The sequence below is a fragment of the Artemia franciscana genome, chromosome 3 (assembly GCF_032884065.1).
Source record: "Artemia franciscana chromosome 3, ASM3288406v1, whole genome shotgun sequence".
Classification (NCBI taxonomy): domain Eukaryota; kingdom Metazoa; phylum Arthropoda; class Branchiopoda; order Anostraca; family Artemiidae; genus Artemia; species Artemia franciscana.
In genome coordinates this window covers 53,358,716-53,370,820 of record NC_088865.1, presented here as the reverse complement: position 1 = coordinate 53,370,820, position 12,105 = coordinate 53,358,716, and the positions used below count along the sequence as shown (strand labels likewise).

The following is a 12,105-nucleotide window of genomic DNA, read 5'->3' as shown; positions in this document are numbered from 1 at the left end:
CGCGGTAACGAACTGTAATTAAGGAGTGATGCGTTTCAGTAGCAAGCAAAACCTTCAAAAGAATTGAATTTTTGTCCTTATTCAAAATATATAAATTTCACCAAGTTTAATACCACCCATCAAAAGTTACGAGCCTGAGAAAACTTGCTTAATTGTTAAAAAAAAAAGGGTACACTTAAAAATTAAGTGACATGAATGAAAATAGCACCCATAGATTCAGCATATCTGAGAAGCCTACTGTAGGGGTGTTAAGCTCTTATACAAAAATGTGGAATTCAGTTTTTTTTCCAGAAGCCAGATCACAGATGCGTGTTTATTTGTTTGTTTGCTTGCTTGTTCTTCCCATGGGTAATTGTATCGAGCAGTAATCCTAGAAGATCAAAAGAGGATTCCGAAAGAGGAGTGCCTTTTTTAAGTGACCAACAATATTTATCCTCCCTCCCACGTCCCATTTTCTCCAATGTCATCTTATCAAAATTGAGACTGCCATTTTGTTCAGCATAGCCAAGAGGTTTAACAAATATGTCTTTTACGATGACTTGATCCGTCACAGCTTCCAGGGGAAGGGCTCCAAGTTATGAACTTTGCCCATTTTTACATATAGTATTGGCTATTGGGGTGTATACATATATTTTACAGGGAGATTTTCTGGAGGAGGCGTTATATAGGAGGATCTTTCCGTGGAGGAGTTTTGCGTGGGGGAAGGGAATTTTCAATTTGAGGGGGAGCTGGATTGGCCTGCATTAATAAAAAAAACGATAAGAAAGTGAATAAAAAAGTAAAAAGTTTTCAACTGAAATTAAAGAGCATCATTTAAACTCAAAAGAAACAGCTCTTCACTTCGATCTTTATGCTAAAGCTTTTTTTCAAAATTTTAATTAAGATTATTATTTTAATTAAACGGCCCTTGTGTTTCATTAGTCATTCCTATATAGTTGGAATAAAGAGTCAAACTCTAACGAAAACCCCCTTATATATGTAATAATTTCTGTTTACAACAATTACTAATTCAAATAATTCAAATTTTAATTAAACGGCCCTTGTGTTTCGTTAGTCATTCCTAAATAGTTGGAATAAAGAGTCAAACTCTAACGAAGACTCCCTTATATATGTAATAATTTCTGTTTACAACAATTACTAATTCAAATAGTTCAAATAATGTTTGCAAATATCAATCTGAATGTATAGCGAACCGTTCGTAGTAACAAACCCTAAGTAAGGATCGATGTGGTTCAATAGTAACCGAAACCTTCAAAAGAATTGAATTTTGTTCATTCCTTCAACCTCCCTATGTTTTCTGTTTGTTTATTGTTTTATGTAACAAACAGTTTTTAATTACATAGATTTAATGTGTAATATATAATATAAATATAATATAGGCATATGAAAATATATTTTATATAATATTTTACATATACATTTTATACATATATATGCATAATATATATATATATATATATATATATATATATATATATATATATATATATATATATATATATATATATATATATATATATATATTATATATTATATGTATAAGTAAAAACACACACACAAGGGGGAGGGGCTTATTCCAGAGGCAACCTACGTATTTTGTGTTGTACTATTTCTCATTTTTACATATGCACTAAATAAATTGTTACTAACGAGAGTTATACCTTATACCGGGGATCTTCATTCAACTATCATTTATATGGGCATTTGAGGCTGCTTCACCGGAGGAGGCAATTAATTCGGTATTATGGTAAGATATCACGGTATAAGATAAATATCAGTAGAGAAAACAAAGGAGATATCTTTTTATATCACCAAACTGCGACTTTCTAAGATCTTGGATGACGCCAAAAGAATAAGAGCGAAGGAACAATTTGTGAGACATATAGGGGAGTTTTAAACAACAGTCAGCTATTTAGCTCATAATCATCTCCGGCAATGCAGGGTCCGCAACTTTTGCTAGTTGGTGTACCTATTATTTGTTTCTGGTGTATTTGATGGTAAGACTAATTTGGTTCCAGTGGCAAGACATGTAGGGGACTTGTAAGTAATAGTGTTAGGCTCTTCAGTGATGAGGTTTTTGCAAATTTTGCTAGTTACAATGAGGGGCTTGCAACTTTTGTAAGTTGTTGTACCTAGCATTTATTTTAAGATCCTTACAGATTAACATCTTCAGCGTTTAATCGAAGCAAGGAAACAAAACCAAAGTGTTGCTCTCGCAATCCCTTTCATACACGGAGTAATTTCTTTTCGTTTTAAATTTTAATGTCGCTCCTTACTTTCAGTTCAAAAAACTGACTCTATGACATCATACCGTACCGCATATGGTATAATATCTGGGTATTTTGATTTTTGAAGTTACTCCTTGCCTGTTTTTAATCGAAAACTTAAATTAAACAAGAGCTAAGAGCTCATAAGGCACTTGTGACGAGGTCAGACGAGCCAAGAGCTCATATGGTATAAGCTCTAGCAAAATTCTAAGAATCAATAGATTTCTTTAAAAGGAAAACCAGAGGCTTAATGTCGGTCGGGCTTTAAAATAAGAGCTCTGAGTCACGAGGTCAAGCTAAATATCAAAATTCATTAACATCCGATCACCCACTCGCAAGTTAAAAATACCTCAATTCTTCTAATTTTTCCTCTCCCTTCAGCAACCCAGATGTTCGAATCGGGGGAAACGACCTTATCGAGTCAATTTGTACAGCTCCCTGACATGCCCACCAATTTTCATCGTCCTAGCACGTCCAGAAGCACCAAACTCACCAAAGCGCTGAACCCCACCACCTAACTCCGCCAAAGATAGCGGATCTGGTCCAGTTATATCAGTCACCTATCTTGGACTTGTGCTTATTCCGTCCACCAAGTTTTATCCTGAAAATGGATCTGATGAAACTGGATCTGGTCGGGATAAAAAATAAGAGATCGGAGTTTCGAGGTCCTTCTAAATATAAATTTCATTAAGATAGGATCACTCTTTCGCAAGTTAAAAATACCTCATTCTTCTAATTTTTATAATTAACCCTCCCCCCTGCTCCCCCAAAGAGAGCAGATCCGTTCCGGTTATGTCAATCCTGTATCTAGGACTTGTGATTATTTTTTCTACCAAGTTTCATCCTGATCCCTCCACTCTAGGCATTTTCCAAGATTTTATGTTCCACCCCCAACTTCACCTTCACCGGATAAGGTCGAGATTTAATATAAGAGCTCTCAAACATGATATCCTTCCAAACGTCTAATTTCATTAAGATCCGATCACTCCTTCGTAAGTTAAAAATACCTCATTTTTCTAATTTTTCAGAATTAACCCCCCCCCCACTCCCCCAAAGAGATTGGATCCGTCTCGGTTATGTTAATCACGTGTCTAGGACTTGTGCTTATTTTTCTCACCAAGTTTCATCCTGATCCCTCAGGTCTAAGCATTTTCCAAGATTTTAGGTTCCCCCCTCAACTCCCCCGGATCCAGTCGGGATTTAAAATAAGAGCTCTGAGACACGATAGCCTTCCAAATTTCTAATTTCATTAAGATCCGACCACTCCTTCGTAAGTTAAAAATACTTCATTTCCTAATTTGTTCAGAATCACCCCCCCCCCCCAACTTACCCAAAGAGAGTGGATCTGTTCCGGTTATGTCGATCACGTATCTAAGACTTGTGCTTATTTCCCCCCCCCCCAAGTTTCATCCCGATCCCTTCACTCTAAGCGTTTTACAAGATTTTAGGTCCCCCCTAAATTCCGCCCAATGTCACCGGATCCAGTCGGGATTTAAAATAAGAGCTCTGAGACACGATATCCTTCCAAACTTCAAATTTCATAAAGATCCGATCACTCCTTCGTAAGTTAAAAATACCTCATTTTTTCTAATTTTTCAGAATTAACCCCCGCCCCCAACAGAGCAAATCTGTTCCGGTTATGTCAATAACGTATCTAGGTCTTCTGCTTATTTCCCCTACCAAGTTTCATCCTGATCCCTTCACTCTAAGCGTTTTCCAAGATTTTAAGTCCCCCCCCCCTCCAACTCCCCCCAATGTCATTGGATCAGGTCGGAATTTAAAATTTGAGATCTGAGACATGATATCCTTCCAAACATCAAATTTCATTAAGATCCGACCACTCCTTCGTAAGTTAAAAATACCTCATTTTTCTAATTTGTTCTCTCATCTTCATCAACATATACTGCTGAAGTTTGTAATGAATGATGGGGGATACAGTGGTCTAAATTTGAGACAGAACCACTACAGTGGATATAAGTAAAACTGAGGTCTTTCGTTAGGACCTTAAATACTGAGGGTAGACACTGAAAAAGCGCTTTCTTTCGTGTCGAGGAAACGGTGATGTCACAGTTTTAGTCGCCTATAAGCACCCACTTGTATCCCAGACGCTCAATACAAGATATGAGAGTCTTTAATTTATTGCAGGCATTTGCATAGCTGGAGAAGAAAGAAACAGATCTTCTATCATGGGGCAAATAGGCGTTGATTCTGATCACGTCTGCAAGCGGGATTGCAAGATAGTGTTCAGAGGATTGGTAGCAGCTACGAGACAAATAGCTAGACAGAGATCGCTTAATTATACAGGCAAGACCACCAGAAGGCCTGCCTCGGGTTCGTCGGGCATTCGTGATGAAAACAGCATGTTGAGAACTTCGCCTTAGAAAGTTTACACTGCAACTTGGGAGCAGGTGCTCTTGTAAGAGAATAACATCATGATTAGCTAGTTTCTCATCAAGGCTTATCACTTTATCCTTTGTCCCATTGATGTTGAAAGAGCAAATTGAGACTTTATACTCATTCGTGATTGCAAGCGAGAAGGTCGTGGAACTTTGGAATTAGCAACAGCCTTTAGATTGGAGCAACGAAAACTGTGAGCAGCATGATCTCCACTACAATTTGTACACTTTGGGGCGTCACTGCAAGGTGAGTCACTGGAGTTCACATGGGGACCAGAGCACCGTGAGCATTTGTAGTTTTTATCGGGAGATTTTGCAGCAAGGTGGTCAGGTGATTGACATTTCCTGCAGCACCTAGGAATTCGTCGATATTCATACACTCGGAATAGTTCATAGCCTATCTTCAGTCCAGATTTAAGGGCTGAGGAAAGAGAAATTTCGTCTTCGAACGTAATTTTCACACAATTTGAGCTCCCAATTCTCATAGCGTCTCGAACATCCCTGCAAGCTTTAAGAGGCGTAAGATCAAGATCTTGTACAACGCCTTTCATGATACCAAGAAACCTTTTCTCCACCATTTTTGCTTCACAATCATGAAAAACCGAGCACGCAGATTTGCAAAGTCAGCAGCGGCCATGCTATCGATCTTCACAATCAATTTATCACCAGAGGCTCGCACAGTATCAATATCAATGCACTCGTGACCTGAAATACAGTCAATTCTTTCCTTCCGTTTAGATGCATTATCGATATCACGTGGTACATTCGAGATAATAACAGTGGCTTTGCTTATTTCACTACCAGTAGCAATGCTCGGAAGGCTGGGGAAATTCAGATCATAAGCTGACATTTTCTCATTAACTTGCGAAAGAGTCTGTTGAATTCCATTTAGCTTAGAAGCTATCCTGGAGTAAGCAACTACTGGAATACAGGGAACCTCGGCTGGGGAACGGATAACTAAGACAGGCATGTCCTCAGAAGCACTCTGATTTTGAAGAAGTTCTAACATGTCTTTCAAATGATTCAGAGCTGCGTTTGAATCCGTGCGCCTTGGACAGGGCTCGGTCAATTTCGGCTGCGAATCCCACAGGATTTTCTTCGATTTGGAAATATCACTTAACTCGAAGAATTCTATTGCAAAGTCTTTCATGGTTTATTCTTTATGGTTGACTGTGTATGGCTGAGCTGTTTGACCTATGTCATTGTATGGATGAGTAGGGTTAAGGCCTCATTCAAGTACTGGTTTATATTAATCACTAATGTAAGAAAACAGTCTTCCTTTATATATATATATATATATATATATATATATATATATATATATATATATATATATATATATATATATATATATATATATATATATATACATATATATATAATTTATAATTATATATAATTCATATGTAATAATTTATATATATAATATAATTTAAATATATTATATATATATATATATATATATATATATATATATATATATATATATATATATATATATATAAATATATATATATATATATATATATATATATATATATATATATATATATATATATATATATATATATATATATATATATATATATAATATATATATATATATATATATATATATATATATATATATATATATATATATATATATATATATATTATATATTTATATATATATATATATATATATATATATATATATATATATATATATATATATATATATATATATAATGAAAAGATAAATCACCAATGCAACAGCACAAACACATTTAAAAAAAAATGGAGGACACAGGGAATGTTCGATTAGCAATCACCATCAACAAAGCTCAAGGGCAATCATTAGAAAAATGCGGTATAGATCTTAATACGGATTGTTTTTCTCATGGACAACAATCCAATATGTTGCATGTTCAAGAGTTGGTAAACCTGGCAATCTATTTATATGCACAGACAATGGGAGAGCGAAGAATGTTGTATATTCGCAAGTTTTACGTAGTTAAAAAAACACACACACACACACACATATATATATATATATATATATATATATATATATATATATATATATATATATATATATATATATATATATATATATATATATATATATTCACAGGGGGACACAGGGACACAACTACAATGGTGTACAACTAATGTGACGCGTAATGACTTACGCTTGCGGGGGGGGGGGGGGGCGAAGCGCCCCCACCAACTAAGTGTTGGTGTGTCCCGAAGCGCCACACCAACAGCTAGTATGCTATATAATCCAGTTGGTATTATAAAGCAATCTGTAACTTTTTAAGATCAAAATACCATAAATGACACTATTAATTATTAAGAAACTACTATGACATAATTTTTATCAGCTCATCACGAGCTATCGATAATACCGAAAGAAGGGACTAAATTGACATTGCAACCAGTTGAACGTTATCCATATCAATCGTAGGTATCGTCACGGATGAAAACTTGAAACAGTATCTTATATGATCTAGTTGGTATTATAAAGCTATCCGTAACTTTTCAGGATCAAAATACCATAGTTGAAACTCTATTAATTATTACGAAATTGCCTCATTGTTTTACGTTATCGTTTGTATCCGTTGCGTAAATACTTAATTCTAGTATGGGTAGCCTACACCAACTAGCAAAAGTTACAAACCCCTCTTCACTAAAGATAATTGTAGTCTAACAGAGGATTATTACTTACAAGTCCCCTACATGTCTTACCACTGGAACCAATTCGGTCTTACCATCAAATACACTGGAAACAAATAATAGGTACACCAAATAGCAAAATTTGCAAACCCCTCACTGCCGAAGATGATTATGAGCTAACAGCCGACCTTTCCTTACAAGTCCCCTACATGTCTCACAATTGGTATCGGCCTATTTTTGGTTTCAGTGTGTACCCTACTACTGAAGTTGTCAACCACTTGAAACTTTCAAACTAGTATATCTCATGAAGAAATTTTTTCACCAAAATACGGATGACATTTACTTTGATCAGCTCATCAAGAGCTATCGATTGCCGTCGAAAAAAAATTCTGTCTGTATTAGTTCAAAAGTTGATTTTTTTTTGTCGTAGGCCAATTTTCTATCGTCACCACTTAGAAAGGAGCGAAGGATAAGCTCCAATTTCTTTAGCAATGACAGAACTTTTAAAGTTTAAGAGGTACATCTGATAATATTTCTCTACCTCAATCCTAAGTCCGAAAAAACAAATTTTAAACCCAGCCGAAATCACGACAGCACTTTCGGACCCGTGGGAAAATGCCGCTTTTTTGCTTCTGTGAATTTTTCTATTTATCACTCAAAGAAGATATATTGGCTGTGGGGCCGGGTAACTGCCACATATATTTAACTCTTATAGATTTTAGTCCATCTTCAATTTGAAAGTGATGCCTGCCTGCTTGCCTTCTAGAACGGAGCTTTCCACTCGAAAGGAGAAACATGGTTTGATGAAAGCTTGGCTGCACAACTTCAGATATTCCTCTCTGACATAGGCTACATAACTCCACTTCACTTCGCACACCATAGGCTCTGGCTTGTGGACAAGAAAAACCATCCTTTTTAGCCCCAGACAAGAGTTCAGCAGAGCTTTCCAAAATGTAATGCCATATTCATCAATCCGGTCTGAGGTCCACACTTTCCGTAAAAACCGCTCAGGGTAGACCCTTACCAGTTTCCAGGAATAAGCCGACATCGGCGGCATAGGAAAAAAAAACAGGACAAAACCAAGGTGTTGCTTTCGCAACACAATACCAATCCAGATTATCAATTACATTTTTACTCAACACGTGTCAACGAATATCAATGCGCTCGGCACATGTTGATGAAACAAAAAAGAAGAAAAAATTGTTACATGTCAGAGAAATGTTTCTGCATGTCCCAAAACGTGCTTCGTTGTGGGAAAGCTTTTTTGTGTAACTCTAGCGCGTAAGCCGCATTATAGTCACATTAGTCGATGAAATCAAAATTGCGCACGACTAAAGCACCAATTATGCATCCCCTATCCTCCGAAGCTGAGCATTGCTCAACTTTCATGTTGAACAATACATAAAGATAATAAAACTTTCAAGCATAATATTTTGATGCATCATCAGAGTCAAAACTTAAGGTATAGCTTTTTGAAACTTGAAAAGATGGAAGTTTAGGCAAAAGATACAAAAAAGTAGAATTAGTCGAATTAAATAGGAACAAGATAGTATTGACACAAACTTTCCAAACAATTTCGTTGTCTTTTTAATTTTCCATTTCTGCAACACAAGTTTGACATTAACAGCAAGAAAACACCCTGTCATTCATAAATCTTGTCTTTTTGTCGAGAGATATGACTATGGTTTTGTTAACCTACTAGTCCATTTTCAAACAGTTTGTGGTAACGAACTGTAGAAAGGAGGGACCCGGCGCAATAGTAACCGAAACTCAAAAAAATGGATTTTGATACCAATAGTTACATGAAAATAATCGTATTTTAATGCTGATTTGAAATATATAAGTTTCATCAAGTTTAGTATTACCCATCAATAGTTGCGAGCCTGAGAAAATTTGCCTTATTTTGGAAAACAGGGGAAAACACCCCCTAAAAGACATAGAATTTTAACGAAAATCACACCATCGCATTCGGCGTATCAGAAAACACCACTATTGAAGTTTTAAGCTCCTATCTGAAAAAATTTGGAAATTCGTATTTTTTGCCAGAAGATCGATCACGGGTACGTGTTTGTTTGTTGTTTTTTGTTTGTTGTTTTTTTTTTCCCGTGGGTGATCGTGTTGACCCAGCGATTCTAGAATGTTGCAAGAGGGCTCAAAATAACGGGAATGAAAAGCTCTAGTGCCATTTTTAAGTGACCAAAAAAATTGGAGGGCACCTAGACCCTCTCCCACGCTCATTTTCTCACCAAAGTCATCGGATCAAAATTCTAAGTTAGCCATTTTATTTACCATAGCTGAAAGCCTTAATAACTATGTATTTGGGGACAACTTACTCCCCCACAGTCCCCGTGGGAGAGGCTACAAGCTACAAACTTTGACCAGTGTTTACGCATAGTAATGATTATTGGGAAGTGTACAGACGTTTTCAGAGGGTTTTTTGGTTTGGGGGAGGGGAGAAGTTGAGGAGGGGCTACGTGGTAGGTTATTTGCATGGAGGAATTTGTCATGGGGGAAGATAATTTCAATGAAGAAGGCGCAGAATTTTCTAACATTATTTAAAAAAAACACTGAAAAAATAAATATGAAAAGTTTTTTTCAGCTGAAAATAAGGAGCAGCATTAAAACTTAAAAACGAACAGAAATTATTACGCACATGAGGGGTTTACCTTTTCGTAATACCTCGTTCTTTACGGTAAAGAATTTCTAGTAATTTCAACTATTTATTCTACGGCCTTTGTGATTCAGTGGTCATTCTTACGGAATTGGGAAAAAATTTAAGCTTTAGTGTAAAGAGCGATGTATTGACGAGGAGATGAACCCCCCTCATATACGTAATAAAAACACAAGAATATAGAAGTTCGTTATGTAAGTTAATTCGTAAGTTACGAGTATTTTTTAGTAATGAAAACATTCGTAAAAAAATTTAAAGTTCTAGTTGCCTTTTTAAGTAATAAAAAAATGAAAGGTGACTAGGCTTCCTCTCCCACTCCTTTTTTCCCAAAGCTTCCGATTAAAACTATGAGAAAGCCAATTAGTCAAAAAAAATTAATATGCAAATTTCGTTCTAAGTATTTATGTGCAGAGCCAAAGTCAAAACATGCCTGAATTCAAAAACTTTCGGAAATTAAATAAAAAAAAATAAGTTTTTTTAATTCCCCCCCAATCACCACTTGGATTTGAAAAAATCCCATCGCCTCTAAATTTTCGTGAACTACCACAAGTGGGTAAGCCTTCGAATGTAGTTTTTTTTTCCGAAATCCACTTTTTGAGGAAACCTCCTATGAACAGCAGCAGTGGAAGGCAATGACTTTGGGAAACAAGATGCCATCAACCATCGTGTATAAATGGAAAAATGAGAAATATTATCCTCTCAAGGTCCCAAAAAATCTCCTGGTTGTATATGTTCACGTCCAACCTATCTGAATTTCCTGGTCATACTTTTTGATACATTAGGCACTTGTCCGATTCCCCACGACTTAGGAAATTGCTGATACTCCTCCACATTTTTTCTTAATGCAAAATTCTCCCTGAACAATTCCATCTTTGCTGAAAATTCTTCCTTCCCCTGAAAATTAGGCCTGAAAAACTTCTCCTTTGCATACTTTCATTAGAGAAAAAACTTGTTTTTATTTATTTTCTGATTGTTTTCCTCGTCAAGGTGGATATCCCCCTACGCGGAATTTTTATCCAGAGATCTCTCCCAATGCAAAGTTTCTCCCGCGTAAAAAAAGCAATAAGGCAATTAAAACGGATTTTCTACATGAATTCTGACAATTTCCTCTCGTATAAAATTTGCTTTGGAGAGTTCACCCCCGGAAAATTCCCTCCCAACTGAAAATTCTCCCCTTTAAAAATTTTCCTCCCCCAAAGAAAACCTCCCCCTGCCCCAAACCCAGATAAATATCTGCATACTTTCCGATAACCAATAAATCTTTCGGTTATGCTGAACAAAAGGCTATCTAGAAATTTTGAGCGGATGACTTGAGGAAAAAGGGACGTCGGAAGGGGGCTAGTTGGCCTGCAATTTTCTTCACTTAAAAAAAATACGAGAACTTTTAATTTATGTTTGAAAACACCCTTTCCAGTCTTCTAGGAAAATTAGTTCGATACGAGCCCCTGGGGGGGGGGCACCCATCCATGATCTTTCTTCTGGCAAGAAGTACAAAATTCTAAATTTTTGCTGATAGAAACTTGAAACCTCTACATGAAGGTTTCTGATAAGCTGAATCTGATGGTGTGATTTTTATCAAAGTTACTAGATGTTTTGTGGGCTTCTTCAAAAATTGGGCAAATTTTCTGATGTTCATAACTTTTTGTGGGTAACATTAAACTTGATGAATTTGTATATTTTGAATAAGCATCGACATTCAATTCTCTTGGTTTATTTATTGTTATCAAGACACTGTTTCTTAGAGTTTCAGCTACTATTAAGCAGCAGCGCTCCTTACTTACAGTTCGTTACTGTGAACAGTTTGACTCTGGGAAAGGCTGTTTCTTGTAGGTTAGTTGAGTTTGTCCTCATCGTGTTTGTGGCTTATTTATGAATCCTAGAATATTGCGCAGTATTTGCAATGATAATGTGACAGAGAAATGCTTTTTCACAGTAGTTAGTTGAGGGCATGTTCTAGAGCATTTTGGTTTTTAATAAATACACTTTGCCTTATAATACTAATTGCTTAAGAAAAAGGTTTTTTCCGCCAAGTAAGTTTTGTAAAAAAAATTAAAGAGCTCCATTTAGCCATATAGCTTCTCTGTTTAGCTGCTCCATAGAGTAGAAATAAAGT

The 12,105-nt window shown here is 36.0% G+C and overlaps 1 protein-coding gene across 1 annotated transcript in view; it reads left to right on the top strand.

Moving 5' to 3' along the window:
* Positions 1 to 12,105, top strand: part of LOC136025409 (phosphoinositide 3-kinase regulatory subunit 4-like) — a 419,187-nt gene that overhangs the window by 308,184 nt on the left and 98,898 nt on the right. The window lies entirely within an intron of this gene.